This window comes from Melopsittacus undulatus, chromosome 3, assembly GCF_012275295.1.
Source record: "Melopsittacus undulatus isolate bMelUnd1 chromosome 3, bMelUnd1.mat.Z, whole genome shotgun sequence".
Taxonomy (NCBI): Eukaryota; Metazoa; Chordata; class Aves; order Psittaciformes; family Psittaculidae; genus Melopsittacus; species Melopsittacus undulatus.
The window spans coordinates 97,664,777-97,679,284 of record NC_047529.1 but is presented as its reverse complement, the minus strand read 5'-3'; the positions used below and the strand labels follow the sequence as shown (position 1 = coordinate 97,679,284).

The window sequence follows — 14,508 nt, the reverse complement described above, 5'->3', positions numbered from 1 at the left end:
TAAGTTGCATCTTGTCCCACACATAGTGAGGGTTGATACTCTTCATGTGGCTCCCTGGCATTCAGGAGATACTAGTCATCAAGTTTTAAGACTATTGCATAACTAACGTAATTTCAAAGATAAGTATAGCAGTATTTCAAATTACTTTTGCTAAACACACATTTCAATAAAATGGTCTCACATAAAAAGCTACTGTGGGCATGAAGATACAATTTCAGTATTCAACTATTGCTTACTCATTTTCAGAGCCTTAGATATTAAAGTGTGCTACTCCAATGCATGCTCAGCCTGTAAATGGCTTCTCTCCCCCATTCAAGAAAACAAAACAAAACAACCAAAAAGGAGTAAAACAGATTTAACAGTTCAGTAGCCTCTTGAATGAAAAAACTCACAGTTGTGTACAAAAATTAACAACTGTGCTCTTGTGGACTTGACTAGTGGCAGAACTGTAAGACAAACCTGACTCGTGAAAATGAAATCCAAGTAAAGGTATAAATATATCTTGCCACCCTGACCAAGTCCATTGATTTGTAATGATCTTATTTTTATCTTGGCAGTGTGTTTTCTGAAGTTTTACTGCATCTTAATTTTAATGAGGAACCTAGTCTCCTTGTCAGTCAGCTCCAGCTGCTCCTCTTCTACTCATCTCCCCAGTAGTCATTAGGCTGGATCAATAACTTTGATTGATAACATTAGGAATGTAAATACAGAACATTATAAAATATCCTAAGCAACACTAACCTTTATGACTGTCATCCAAAAACTCTTTCTTATTTAATATGGCACTAGAAGTAGACCTCTTCTTCAGCCTGAACTTCACTTGAGCTTGTACTCTGTAGCTTGTACTCATTCTGCCATCCTGCTCCAGACAAAACCCTCCCCTATATAAGTGGTGCTTCAAATCTGCTCTCACTGCTCTATCCAGACACAGCCATTAGCACCAGTTAAGCTGCTTCCACTGGCTACTAACTAGTCTGCTTTGCAATGGCAGGAAATCATTTAGAAACAGCCCTCCATGCAACGCCTGAATACAATTCTCCCCACATCCCCATTTAAGTTTAGACTTGAGTTTATTTGGGAAATTCACTTTGCTATCACACAAAAACCAAACAAACCACCCACCCAGAGATACACTTTCATTGACTGCTGCCCCCGTAAGTGTTGTACCCATAGGGATACCACATCCCTACAGCATGATGCCCATTAGGTGCTGACCACCCAATTACTTCAGTTTTACCACTGTGGGAGGGAGAGGCAGCCTGTTCTCACCAGTATGGTTCAGATCTTGAGAAATGTATTTACTCTACCTAATCATACCGGAAAGTGAAAGCCTATAGTGTTTTACATCATTATGAAAGGCCAAAATGGGCACCAGATGACATGATCCACAGCAATTCTGTCAATGAGGGCGAGCAAGAAGAGGAAGAACTGGTCAGAGAGAATCACTGAGCCCCTTAGCCACAGCCTCACTGGCAAGAAGTGATGAATTTGATGGCAAATTCTGCATGGAGAGGGAAATTTGTTTTTAAATGCCAATTCCCTCCTACCCTGAACTATTTCTCAAGACCTGGGCAAAGAACCAGAATTTCTTCTATAAGAAGTCATGGAACTTAGAAGACTATAAACCAAAGCAGCATACCTAATTACAAAAAGCTGAGAGCAAAACATGTTTTGCCATGAAGCACGGCTTTCTTTGGTTACAGTAAAGCTGATATAAGTGGTTTGAAACAGATTTAGGTGTCTCTTTGAAGTCAATGTCACATGTAGCCACAGCAAACAGGGAAGATACAGAGCCACACTGCCACAGGGAAAGTGTGCCTCTGGGCTGCCTCTTAGGCAGTATCCATCTCTTTCCTTTCCAAAATGAACCCAGGCCACCTCCTGATGATCCTGGCTGGCTCTTCAGAACACAGAAGAGAGGCAGAATCACAGAGGTAGTTTCTGTGGATGCACAAGGTGCTCCTGAGAGAACAGTAACTGTGATTATCTTCAATCTAAGGAGGAGATAGGCTCCATTGTTTCCTTCCCAGATCTCATTGGCTAATGCTGAGGCCAGGAAAAATAATTCCTTTCAGTACTATCCTACAAAGAAAAAAAAAAAAAAAACCTGCTCAGCTCCTCTCCTCTGCATGCTGTAATAAAAAACAAACGTTCAGATCAAGGAGTGCCTTGACCATAGGAGCTTTCACTTACTTTTCTGAAAGCCTCTGCTGAAAGGCTATTCTTAACATGCCATAGAGCTAAAGTAAATCTTAATGCTAACGCTAAAAAAGGCTGGACCCTTTTCAGTACAAGGCATTTTAAAAATAAATCCTTGCACCAGTAATCACCTGCTGATACATGCTTTTATGTTTAGCCAGCTGCTGAGATGCCACATCTGTCACTTCTTGCTTCCAGAAATGCACTTTCCTTTTCTGTCGGGAAGGAGAAAATTCTGCTCCTGGAATTACACAGAGTATCATGATGCCTTTTTTGGTATCTCTGTCATTCCTCTAAACATCTGAGCCACAGCACACGGGTTGCAAGATTTCTGGTACCGTACATCTTCACAATTGTTCAGCTATAGATTTTTCTACCTTCAACCCTCCGATTTTTAATCCCTACACTTTGCTGGACAACGTTACACACTTACAACCTACATGAAGCCAGAAATAACGATCGATGCCTGAGTGATTTCACTCCCAGGAGCTCTCCTCACTTGCCCATGCCACCCCCCCCCCTCCCTACCCCCCCAATTGTTTTTAAGGGATATTAAGAGATCAGGATCATATTTGTTACATTAAACACTTCATAATAAGCCCTCTTCCTATTTTTAAAACATAACAACAATCTCCAATGACGCAAGTCCTAAATTAATTACTTCCTCTATTTCGGTCTCTTTGCAATTTCAACTGAATCAAGTCCCTTATTACAGTACCGCCCGTTTTTCTTCATCAGTAACCCCATCCATACCAAGTCTTGCTTCACTTCCCGACTTGAACTCTTTGTTCCACCACCAACATCATACCGGGGCCCTGACTCCCCCTCCGCGGGTTTGCCCCAGCCCCGCCGCACGGTTATATCCAACCCCACGCAGAAAGGCTCAGCGAAAGCCGACATCCCGCACAAAAAAAAAACCGTGCCTGTGCTGTTTCGGGGCGTTGTAGGCACGCCTGCAATACGAGGGCATGTCAGCATAATACTGGGAAGAAAATTTAAACCGATTATAGGGGCGAATTTCAGCTAGGAATTTCAGCGATGTAGAAACACCCTGACACAGTCTTAGCAATGCGGCTCCGGCATAACACCCCCCAAGGAGCCAAACACGAGAATTAAGGGATACTCTCCTTGGACACCCTGAAACGCCTCTCTCCCTACCAGCCTCCTCCCTGTCCCCTGCGCGGACACGGTGGGACCCAGCGGCCGCTCCCCAGGGGAAGACGAGCCGTACCGGCTTCTCGCCGGGCCGCGGCCGCGCAGCCAGCCTGCCCCGCTCCGCGCACACGCCGCTCCCTGACTTACGGCGCTGCTGACTGCTCCCCACCGCTCCTCCTTCCCAACCTCCTTCCCTCGCTGCCTCCCTCCGCCAGTGTGGAGCCGGGAGGGCAGGGGGGCCGCCCCTCCGCGTCCCGGGGAGAGCGCGGCACCTGCGAGAGCCTGTCAGTGCGCGGCAGCGCCCCGTGTGCCGGGGGTTGTGAGAGGGGCCCGCGGGGAGGCGGCGCTGCCGGCGGCGGGGCTGCGGGCGGGGAAGCGGCTGCAGGGAAATCCTGGCACCGCGGAGCACCGCCCGGGAGGCGAGGAGCAGCAGCAGCAACAATAAGGGGCTTTCCTCTCCCTTTTTCCTTTTCTTAAGAACCCATTGCTTACCCACCCCAGCAGTGTTCCTTGGAAGCCCTCGGGTGGGCAGCCGTGTCCCGTCCCCCCCTTCTCCCCACCACGACCAGCTCGGAGAGGTGCTTAAAAGCTGACGGTTCTTCACACAAGCCCTCTCGCCCCTCACCTCGTCGGCTAAGGGTGCAGCTCTCAGCCCGCTCGCCGCAGCACCGCCCGCCTCCCTCGCTTGCTCGGCCTTTCCTGCCGTCTTGGCGTGGTTTTAAGAAGCGCTCGGGCTTCCGCGACTCTGCACTCTGCAGGTAATCGGCAAACGCCGAGGGAGCCGGCGGGGCGCAGGGGCGTCTCCTCCCGCCCCGCAGAGGGGCCGGAGGAGCGGCGCGGAACATCCACATCGCCTGCAGGGACCGAGAGCCTTTTAACGACAGATTTAAGGGCACCTGCCCATCTGTTTTACACAAATGAAACTGCCTTGCCCAGAACCGGAAAGGGTTAGGGTAGCTGTGGGCAGTCCATCACATTACTGATTAGGAAGCCCATAAATACTGAGCTGATGTTAAATTTTTTTACAAGTTCCCTGGTTAATTCCCACGGAGACACCGCTTTTGTTTCACTTCTCCCAGTGACATTCTCCCAGAGGTTTGTGTTGGCAGGTACCTGAACTCCACACTCCTTGTCTGACAGTTTTACCGAAGGGTCATTTTTCAAAATGTTACATTTGGCACTGCCATACAGGCACTGCATATGCACTGAAATATTAAGTGTGGTACATATTTTACCCAGGCTACAGTATTTTTATAAATGTTTGCATAATTTTCATTACATATGGTATTTTTAAATCGGTGTAAACAGTGGATGCAGTGTGTATAAATGTAGACTTAGTTTAAAGTATGTTTGCATACCCACATCTGGGTGAGAGAATTTTCCCCTTTGCTCTCTTTGCATTGTTAGCATTGGAGCACTCTAAAGCTAAAGCACTTTACCCCAGGGTAATTATATTTTCTTTTCTGTAAATGCAGTTCCCAAATTCAGAGAACATTTTCATCTCGAGGTATTGAGGCTGTAATATTCAACATGCCCGCAGACTGCTTTGCTCTTCCACATAAAAATTCCTCTGGGCAGGAAACATCTGACCATCCACAGCAGTTTACGGAATCATAGAATTGTCATCATAGATTGGAAAAGACCTTTACGTTCATCAACTCCGACTGTTACTCAAGAACAGTTACAGGACAAGGGGTAATGGATTTAAACTGAAAGAAGGGAGATTTAGATCAGACACTAGGAAGAAAATCTTTATTGAAAGAGTGGTGAGGCACTAGAACAGGTTGCCCAGAAAAGGTGTGGCTGTTCGATCCCTGACAGTGTTCAAGGTCAGGTTGTAAGGGGCTTGAAGCAACCTGGTTTAGTGGAAGTTGTCCATGGCCTTAGCAGGGGTGTTGGAACTAGGTGGTCTTTAAGGTCCCTTCTAACCCAAACTGTTCTATTACTCTGTGGCTGCCAAGTCCGGTACTAAACCATGTCTCTAAGGGCTGCCTCTACATGGTTTTTGAACACTTCCAGGGAATGGACTAGATGACCTTTTGAGGTCCCTTCCAACCCTTGGGATTATGTGATTCTGTAATGATGATTCCACCACTTCCCTGGGCAACCTGTTTCAATATATGGTCACCCTTTTGGTGAAGAAATTTTTCCTAATATCCAGTCTAAACCTCCCCTGGTGCAGCTTGAGGCTCTTATCTCTTGTCCTATCAGCTGCCTCCTTGCTCCATCTTTCTTTCAGGTAGTCTTAAATCAAACTTATGCAGAAAATACTGCCCTTTCACACAAATTTTCCCATTCGTGAAGTAATTTCAATTGTATGAAAATCCTTTTAGCCATCTGATTTACATAATGTTATTAAAAAAAACCCAAACAAAACAAACCCAACAGCAAACCAATCCCTCCATTGAACAGATGAGGGTGAAGAGCTCTATGCAACCAGTCCCTCCTTGTGCCCTGTGTGTGGCCCCTGGCTCAGTGCAAGCACTGGCCAAGCAGGTGGTTGGAGGGCGCTCCTCTGGCTTCTGACAGCACTGAATGCATGATGGCCACAGACTGCACAGTTCCAGTAATTCTTAATTGCTATTGCAGAAGCCAAAGTAAATTTGAGAGCAGCCTAGAGGCTGCTCCCAGTTTATGCAAAAGAGCAGAGCAAACAGCTATTATAAAGTTTGTGTAAGCAAAAGAAAAAAATAATTCTGTAATAAATCCTGGCTTCTTTGGATACATTTCCAGCTTTGCAATTATTTATTTATCTGGCGTGAAAGCACTTCATGCTACTTTTAATCTACCAAGTCTACTTTTGAGACTTTCTCATTTAGAGACCTAATTTAAGTGGTTTAAAACCTTTTAAAAGGGACACTCAAGGGATGACCTTGCTCATACTTCTTTTTAGTTCAGAAAGGACATGTGTGTGGGCATGCATGTGTGACTCCATATGCTGAAGCTGAAGGAAGTCCACACAACTGTTTCTGAGGACAAACCTGACAGGCACACAGATTCATTTGCTATAGGAACAGGCTGGCAGCATTTTACAGCAGCACACTTAAAAGCTTGCCCCAAACATGTCACATCTCTGTCTCTTCTGAGTATTTTCCCTAGTTCTTTTTCAGAGCCAGGGTTCAAGCCTCTGTGGGCCACTGTACTGGGCCTCAGTTGGGTTAACTCTCTTGTGTTCAGTTTCTCTCTTACTCTTTTACATTGTGACCTCCTGTGCCTCTGACCTGCAGCACCTGTTCCAGCTTTTCCTCTTCAGTTTTCCCTTGTCTTTGACCCTTCTGAGGTTCATGCTTGTTTCCACTGTGGTGAGATGACCTGTGTCTCTTTAGCCCTAAAAACCTATCTGGCTCACAGCCACACCATTTCTGCTGTCCTTTTCTCATTGCTCTTACCTTCTCCAGTCCCATGTTAGTCACCCCAAGGCTATCAAAAGCAGGCCACATTCCCCAGTAGAAGGAGCACGTTCTTTAGACTGCACTACACTCAACTGTACCATCATAGGCCGTAATGTTCTCTTACAAAGAAGCAAAGGATGTATTACTAGGAAAGTGTTGTTTGTACACATAAATACAGTTAGTGTTTTGAGGCAGTAACAGTTTAGAGTGAGGTTTCAGTTTCTCCACAGAAAAGTGCTGATTTCTCCCCCAGCTTATCATGCTATGGGAAACCCTGGAAGACAAAACTGTAAGAGCCAGAGGCAGAACTGAGATTCCTAGGAGAACCTCAATTCTGAATATCTTCAACTTCTTAGAAGCTAAAGTATTAACATTATTAATAACATGTAGGTTTTGAACTGATCATTAGGAAGGACTGATGGGATCCTCTGCTGTTAGGTCTCTTTCCACCACAGATTTATGCTGGTCTCTCTGGTCACTTCAAGCCTCTTTCATTAGGAGCTAAACCTGGACTTTAAACCATGGTCTTAAGATTCCTAAATGGCAGGCATGCTTGAATACTTAAATACTTGAATACTTATGTCCCTGTGATATCTAGAGAATGTAAGTATCTGTTTAAGTGCTTTGCTGAATCAGGGCAACTTCTATGCGTCATAATAGTGGCTTTATTTATGTATGCACAACTCAAGCCGGCGGTGCTTTGCATTTCTTTCAGCTGGAGCTAGCTCATGAGTTTAGTGAGGATTGTTAAGCAGTTTGTTATGCTTTGAAATTGTCTCTTTAAAAGCTGTACTTTTACAAAGGTTTTATGATCCTTTAAGCGCATGTGATTAACATAAGCTCTGGAAGCTACAAAGTTAAACTATTTAATGTAAACACTCTGCATATTACCACCATAACCAAGAAAATGTTACTAAAACCTATTTCACAAACTGTTTAATACTGTTTTCCAGTGTTCCTGAAGACTGCATTCTGAAATACTATTGCTAAATAATGTTTAGCAATACTACATAGGAATAGTCTAAATATTCATCTCCTTTTTAATAATTCCCATGGATTACCAATGCACACATATCCAAACGTCCAATGTTTCTTATATGTTACTTTATAGAGTGACAACAGTGTAGGGTCAGAAGGGACTTTGGGGTCATCTCCTCCATGTTGTGTCCTGATGCAGGATCGAGCACTTCACTTTTAAAGCCTTCTAGAGTCTCTAGACCTTGCCATGTTCTTGTCTAGGGAAATAGCAGCCCCTTAGAGTTCCCTGAACCGTGCTATGTAATGCATACAAACTTACCTCCTCAGCCACCTTTCACAGTCCATACCAGATTCCTAGTGGCTCTCCATACCCAGGCAATTCCTACATGTGTTCATTTATTCTCTGTTCTTAAAATCATCCACTGATGAAAATTCCACAGCCTCCTGAGATAGCTCCATAGTCTCTTTTCCCTCTCCATATTTTTTCTGTTTTCCCAACAGACACATAACTTAACTTACTTCCTCTTTGCTGCAAATTAGTCTGCCTTCTTCTCTTGCTGAGCCCAAGGAACAGTGAGACCATCATTTTCGCAACAATCCTATTTGGAGTCTCTTACTTTCCCCAGCCTTACAATTTTGCCTAGCTGTTTGCTCTTACCAACTCAAAACAATGATCATGGGTACTTAATAAAGCTTCTTTTAACTGAAATTACTATGCTGCATAGGAAAGAGAGAGTATGATCTGACCGAGGGAAAAAAATCTGCATCTTGTTTGCCACTGATTATTTCTGTAACTGTTACTTTGGGAATTTCTATAAATAAAATCACTATCACTATTCTGAGAAGTGAGCATTTACTACCATTTTTTAAGCAATGAAAAAATAAGATCTGTTTTTCATCTAAATTCTTTATATATTTGAAAGCACTCAGAGAAGAAAGTCCAAAGAAATGTGGTTAGGTTTGACGAAAAGAAGCCTCCCAGTGGGATATTTAACAGAATACCTGGAAAACAGTGTTGAAAGACTTATAATATTTGGAATCCACTTTTTCGACTCTTGCTCCATGACCTCTGAGCTCCAGGAGACCTTACTTGGCTTCAATTTATTATTCTCTGTGGTGATAACACTTTGGACCCAGGGGAGAAAAGGACTAATTGACCCACAATTCAAACATGTCTTTTGCCTGACCTTGTACATATTAATGATGGATGTTTGATTTGCAACTTTTTTGGTATTCAAATACTGGAAAAGATTTGGCTTTCCTAGTCTGCCTTTCCTCACCTCTTTATGAAATGCCAAGTGGAAGCACACGTGTTTGGGGGGCACTAACCTTCCCCTCTGCTTCCTCCCCATGTTGCTCAGTAGTGCATGGGGAAGCTCATCGGTAAACTGGTGATTCAGCTGGTGAAAGAAGATGGTAGTTCGCACATTGCCCCAAAGAGCTTCTCCTTTCTTTTGTCATTTGCTCTCTGCATGTGCTATGCTCAGAGCACTTTTCTCTGCAGAGCTCCCCAGGAAGAAGAGGACAAATTTCCAGTGTCTGGTGGGAGGGAATGCAAAAAAGTCTGTAGTGCCAGATAAATATCACTGTCTATGAGGACCCACAGCTTCAAATACATCACTAATTAATTTTTAATGACAGGACATTATTGGCTGTCTTAAGCTGAGAAGGGGAATAGCAAACCAAAAGTTACTTGAAAGTATATTGCAGTAGCTCATGTAAATGTAATAAATGTATATTGGCATAGAACAATTACTACTTTTATCAATAATTGCTTACTTTACAAAGACAAAGAAGAGTGAAAGAACAAGGAGAGCTCTGCAAAATTTTGGCTTGCTTAATATGAAAATTTGTGCATCACTATCAGCAGTTGGGGACTAATTCTGGGATTGCTGAGTACTCTTGCCTTCTACTAACTACTGTGGCAGATGAGAGCACCTGGCATCTTGAGAAATCAGGTTCTTTGGTGGTTTTAATTTAGGCTGACAATAACGCCGAATAAAAATATTCTTGGGGATAGCCCGCAATTATATGGCATGAGCTCATTTCTTCATTATAAAATATGAATTGAAACCATTCATAACTGCTAGCCAATATTACAACAGGCAATTCCAGTTTTTCATTGCATGGGAAAAGCACTAGCAAGCTTTAATGAGTTTCAAAAATAGCTGCCACATCAGAAAATTGTAATTGTGCTTGTTTTTCTAATGTGAATACCTGTTCAGCAGACATATCTAAAACAATGGCATCCAAATAGACCAGGGCATGTAAAATAGCTGCTTTTATTTGTCAGCTGCACACCCATTGTTTTCAATTGGAGCCTGCAGAGCAGCTTCAGCTGTACATTCCTGGGAAGTGAATAATATCAGTTGAGATTACGCTACAGTACCACATCTATTACAAGCACATTATAAAGATTGAATATAACCTAATTAGGAAATGCTGAAGTTGGCTGGGTGTGGATGTGGGTTGGTAAAGAGTCATTTTACATGACTTTCACCTACTGAAAATGGGAGTTCACAGAGGATAAGGCAAAGGTAGCAGTGTAGATTTCAATCCCAAATCCTGACATCACATTCGCATCTCACATTCTGCATCCCCTTGCTGCTAAGCTAAAGAATTGCTCCCTTAGTTTCACTTCCATGAAATACTTTTGTAAACACTTTGCGAATCCAGCAGGACAAGCCAAATTTGGTCACATTCTTATTTTTGACACAGATGAGAATTGGAGCACTATTCTGGCTTCCAGTGCTGCAAGGAAGGGGTCGCAAAAGGACACAAGGCAGAGTTTCTCCCAGGAAGCAGTTCTTCTGCATGCCCTTACAGAAAGCTGGGTTTCCCCAACACCGCCTACTACAAAACCCCTTCCCTACACCACAGGAGAAAAGAAAGCTTAGCCAAGCCAGCTGTCTCCTTTGGGTCCTTGCATACTCCCTCAGCTGAGAATAAATAAAAGAGCAAAAGACCACAGTGTCTTACCTGGATGATGGAACAATTCCAACTGTATATAGCTTCAGTTTTTTTTCATGTTTGGATTTGGAGGGATGTATTTAGAGGATCAGAAGATCATCTGGTTTGGGTTTTTTTTCACAGATCCGTGAGAGCTCATCCTCATTGGACAAGCGAAAGGGCACGTTCTTCAGCAGCTTCAGGGGACCTTCTTCTTGTGGATCTGGCTCTTCTGACAGCCTTTCTGGGATGCAAAACATGGTTGTTTCATTGCTGTCCGCTTACAGCCTTACCACAGCATCACTGCTCAGCATTATAGGATTTCAGTTACAAAAATCTATATCAGCTGCCTCTGTGTCTGCATGTTGTTAGCCAGGCATGCTGCTGGCTAACAAGAAGTCACTGACAAAATGCCTTCAAATGTGTCTCATGTCTTGCATTTATCTCCTGGTTTCAAAATGAAAGTTGCGTTAATGCCAACAGCTGGAAGAGATCAGTGCTCCAAGTTGGATTCATGCCTTACCACTGACTGGAATGAGGGATGCAGGGAGAAAACTTTAGCATGCCAAGCTGAAAGTAGTCTACTGTGCTTATGGGACAAAGTCTCATCTATGCAGGTACTCACAAAGGATAGACCAGTTATCCACAGCCCACCGCAGAATGGTGCAATTGAGCGTGCAGTTAAAACCAGTAAATATAACCTCAGACATCATGGTATGGCCCATAAATTAATATAGTACCAAAATAGATACATTTGAGCATAGTTCTGCTGTTCATGTGCTTAAACCTGAGCTAAAAATCAACAGTTGCCCATTTTCTTTGCCATGAATATATTTTTAAGAACCTATTCCCAGAAACAAAGGAATGATTCATCTTTTCTTGTATTGGCCTTCACACGTTGTTTAAATACTATGAAACTGATTCTCAGCTTGACCTTTCTGTAGTCAAGATCAATGGCATGATGCTGGTGTGAAATTACATGGCAGGCATCACATAAAGAAATGCTCTTCGTAGAGATGTGTCTTTACTCTGTATTTACTACACTGTGCACTTCTGCACCTCCTGATGTTACCATAGTTGTGCAACTCCTGTCCTGGGACCGTGTCTTCCTCTACATCAGCTCTATAAACACCGGAGACTTATTTCTTCTCAGTAATGTGATTAGCTGTGTGTATCCTCTGCATCCATATCAACACAATCTGCATTTAAAATCCAAAATGAAATTGCCTATTCCACAGACCAACAAATATTCTCTAGTTCACAACATAGATAAGTCACAAACCAAACTTCAAACCACCAAAACCTCCAAAACTGTAACGGTCTGGCTTCTTTTCTGTTGCTTGGTGTCTCCATAGCAGTCAAGAGAAGCGAGCTGCTACCTTACTTCGAAGCACTAGTTTTGAAACTACTGTCTGTGGGTCTCTCATGCTCACCTCTGAGGATCTTCTGAAGGGTAAATAAGAAAAGAATGCTCATTGTCAGTAGGTTTGGATCTGCATAGGAACAGTTTTAGGAGACCGCAATTTGAGAAAGATGGAAGTAGCTAATCCAGGACATGAAGATTCAAATCTTTTGCTTACACACTGTGGAGATTTATTGATTTGATTTAGACTGAAAAATACTAGTGGAAACAAAATGTAGGGAAAGCTTAAAAATTGACAGCATGATAAAATCTGAAATAATTTTTGTAAAGATGCCTCCATTTTGTAAGATACTTAGGGCATTTTCAGAAAAATGTCTGGAAACCTAATAACAAATATAACTGTCATTTATGTTTGAATTTCCATAATATTCACATCAATTATGGTAATGTTTTTACCAGTGCTCCTGCTATATAATTAGATGGCCTGACATCTGGCTAAACAAACAACATATTGTATATGATTAAAACACTGATCAAATTGCATAGGATAATAATATGACAGTGCCTGAAAAATTCATTTGCTTGTGACAAATAGTGGTGCGTTTTTTTTCCCTGGACAAAAATACTCTCATCCAGAGAATACAACTGTCATTAACCCCTTCTCTCCCTTCTTCACCATATATAAATATGTTGTCATTCTAGAACATTATTTGGGAAGTAGCAGGACTAATCTTTTTAGATGTGGTAACAGCCTACTGATTGGCAATTAAAATAGGCAAAAAGTGCCCTGCTAGTGTTATTAAAGCCTAGAATAAGAAAACTCCCACTTAATTCAGTAGGAATTTTGCCTGCATTGGCTGAGTCCGGAAGCAGGTGTTTTGGGGGAATTTCGACATATTTTAAATCCTATTCTGTTTGAGCTGAATTATTCTTTTTGAATAACCTCTTAGCAAACTGGAATGACTGGAATACATGCTTTAGAGATGACAGATGTGTACCAAACCTTAATCAACAGGTTTTCTGCTGAATGACATAATTTGTTTTTCTTAAGTAACCAAAATACTTAACAGGTTTTTATTTGGGTTCTGGTATGTTTAATGTTGACTTTCTTTTTTTTTTTTTTTAATCTTGTTTACTATAGGTGTATTACACTTACACTTATGTCTGTAAAAACTACCGGACTGGAACAAATAGAGTCAGTTACTAACATCTGCCATTTTACTAGAAAGACACAAACTGTTTGTATTACAAGATTTCCATTACTTGTGGCAGCCAGAGCTCTGAAACCTCTAAGAACATCTCCTTCTAGTTGGTCTAAATTTTCAGGTTTCTACACAGAGACACATGGTAACCTAAACCAGGCCATATATTTGTATTGATATCATCTGATGATGGAATTTTACAAAAAAACAGGCCAAAGTTTGTCACAAGCCCTCCTGTAAATGCAGACAATATAAAATCTAACAAACCTTGCCAGGTCTGAGCTAGCACTGCATACAGAGCAGAAAACCACACCACTTTCCAACCATTTGTTTATCCAGCCTGTTTGAATACTTTGTCAATCCATTGCATTATTTTTATATTTGACTTATGTTTTCTGTTAAAGGCTGTAAAAAGTAAACCTGAAAGACAGAAAAATGTGAAATTGCTTTCATATATCCATTGTGCTTCAATTTTTATTTGATTTGTAAGGAGTGGGTGTGTCTTTTTTCCCATAAACTTTGAGTTCCTTGCAAGTATTTCAGGTGGGTTCACCAATCTTCAGTTTAATAGTGGAGCCACATCAGCTTAAAGCTAGTACTGAGCTTTGGATTTCCAGCTATGTGTAGCTATCTTGAATTTCTATTCTTGAACATATAACTTTTCTACTCAGTTAATTACATTTTTAACTGGACTCCTAACTGATGTGCCAGTCTCAGTTGTGTATTTTATGCAGTACAGGCACACCTTTTGGAGGAAAGACCTTGGCATCATCAAAAAATGTCATGTAATGACTCGCTCATGATATATCCAACTACAAAAAGAACTAATTTAAAAATGCATCATTGAAAAATAACACCAGAGCAGATTATAATAAATTCCCCAGAGAATTCCATCATGAAAGGAAGGAGCTTTAGTCAGTGTTTACTCATAGCCATCCAGCTCCTGAAGTCTGGAACAAAGGTTTACTCAGTCTCTGATTTGGTAGTATGTGCATGTGGAGATGCAGAGGCAATCCTTCCTGAAGGGATGCCAGAGCTCTCAGCATTTCCAGTGGTGTAGAGAAGGGAGAAAGTATCAACTGGCAGAAGACAGAGGAAGAGATCCTATTTCTGCATCTCTGTGTTTTCATATTTACCTTAGTCTGGCCTTCTTGCCATTGTGTAGCGTTTATTTCAAAAGTGACTCAGAATTAATGGAGCCTTTCAGGAGGATGTCCAGCAACTTGTGATTCATGACATCCTGCAGAAATTGCATGCTGGTTAATAGTAC

General features: G+C 42.2%; 1 protein-coding gene across 3 annotated transcripts in view; it reads right to left on the bottom strand.

Moving 5' to 3' along the window:
• CDC42EP3 (CDC42 effector protein 3) overlaps nucleotides 1-4,177 on the bottom strand; it is a 28,958-nt gene extending 24,781 nt beyond the window's left edge. The window contains exon 1 of one of the 3 annotated variants that reach the window (XM_034061244.1): nucleotides 3,980-4,177. The gene's annotated coding sequence lies outside the window, so the exon portion shown is untranslated. Of the gene's footprint in view, nucleotides 1-2,952; nucleotides 3,022-3,501; nucleotides 3,654-3,979 lie in introns of those variants that run through there. The other 2 variants (XM_005145353.4, XM_031045670.2) reach the window with 2 other exon arrangements.
• Between the last annotated feature and the right edge of the window lie 10,331 nt (nucleotides 4,178-14,508).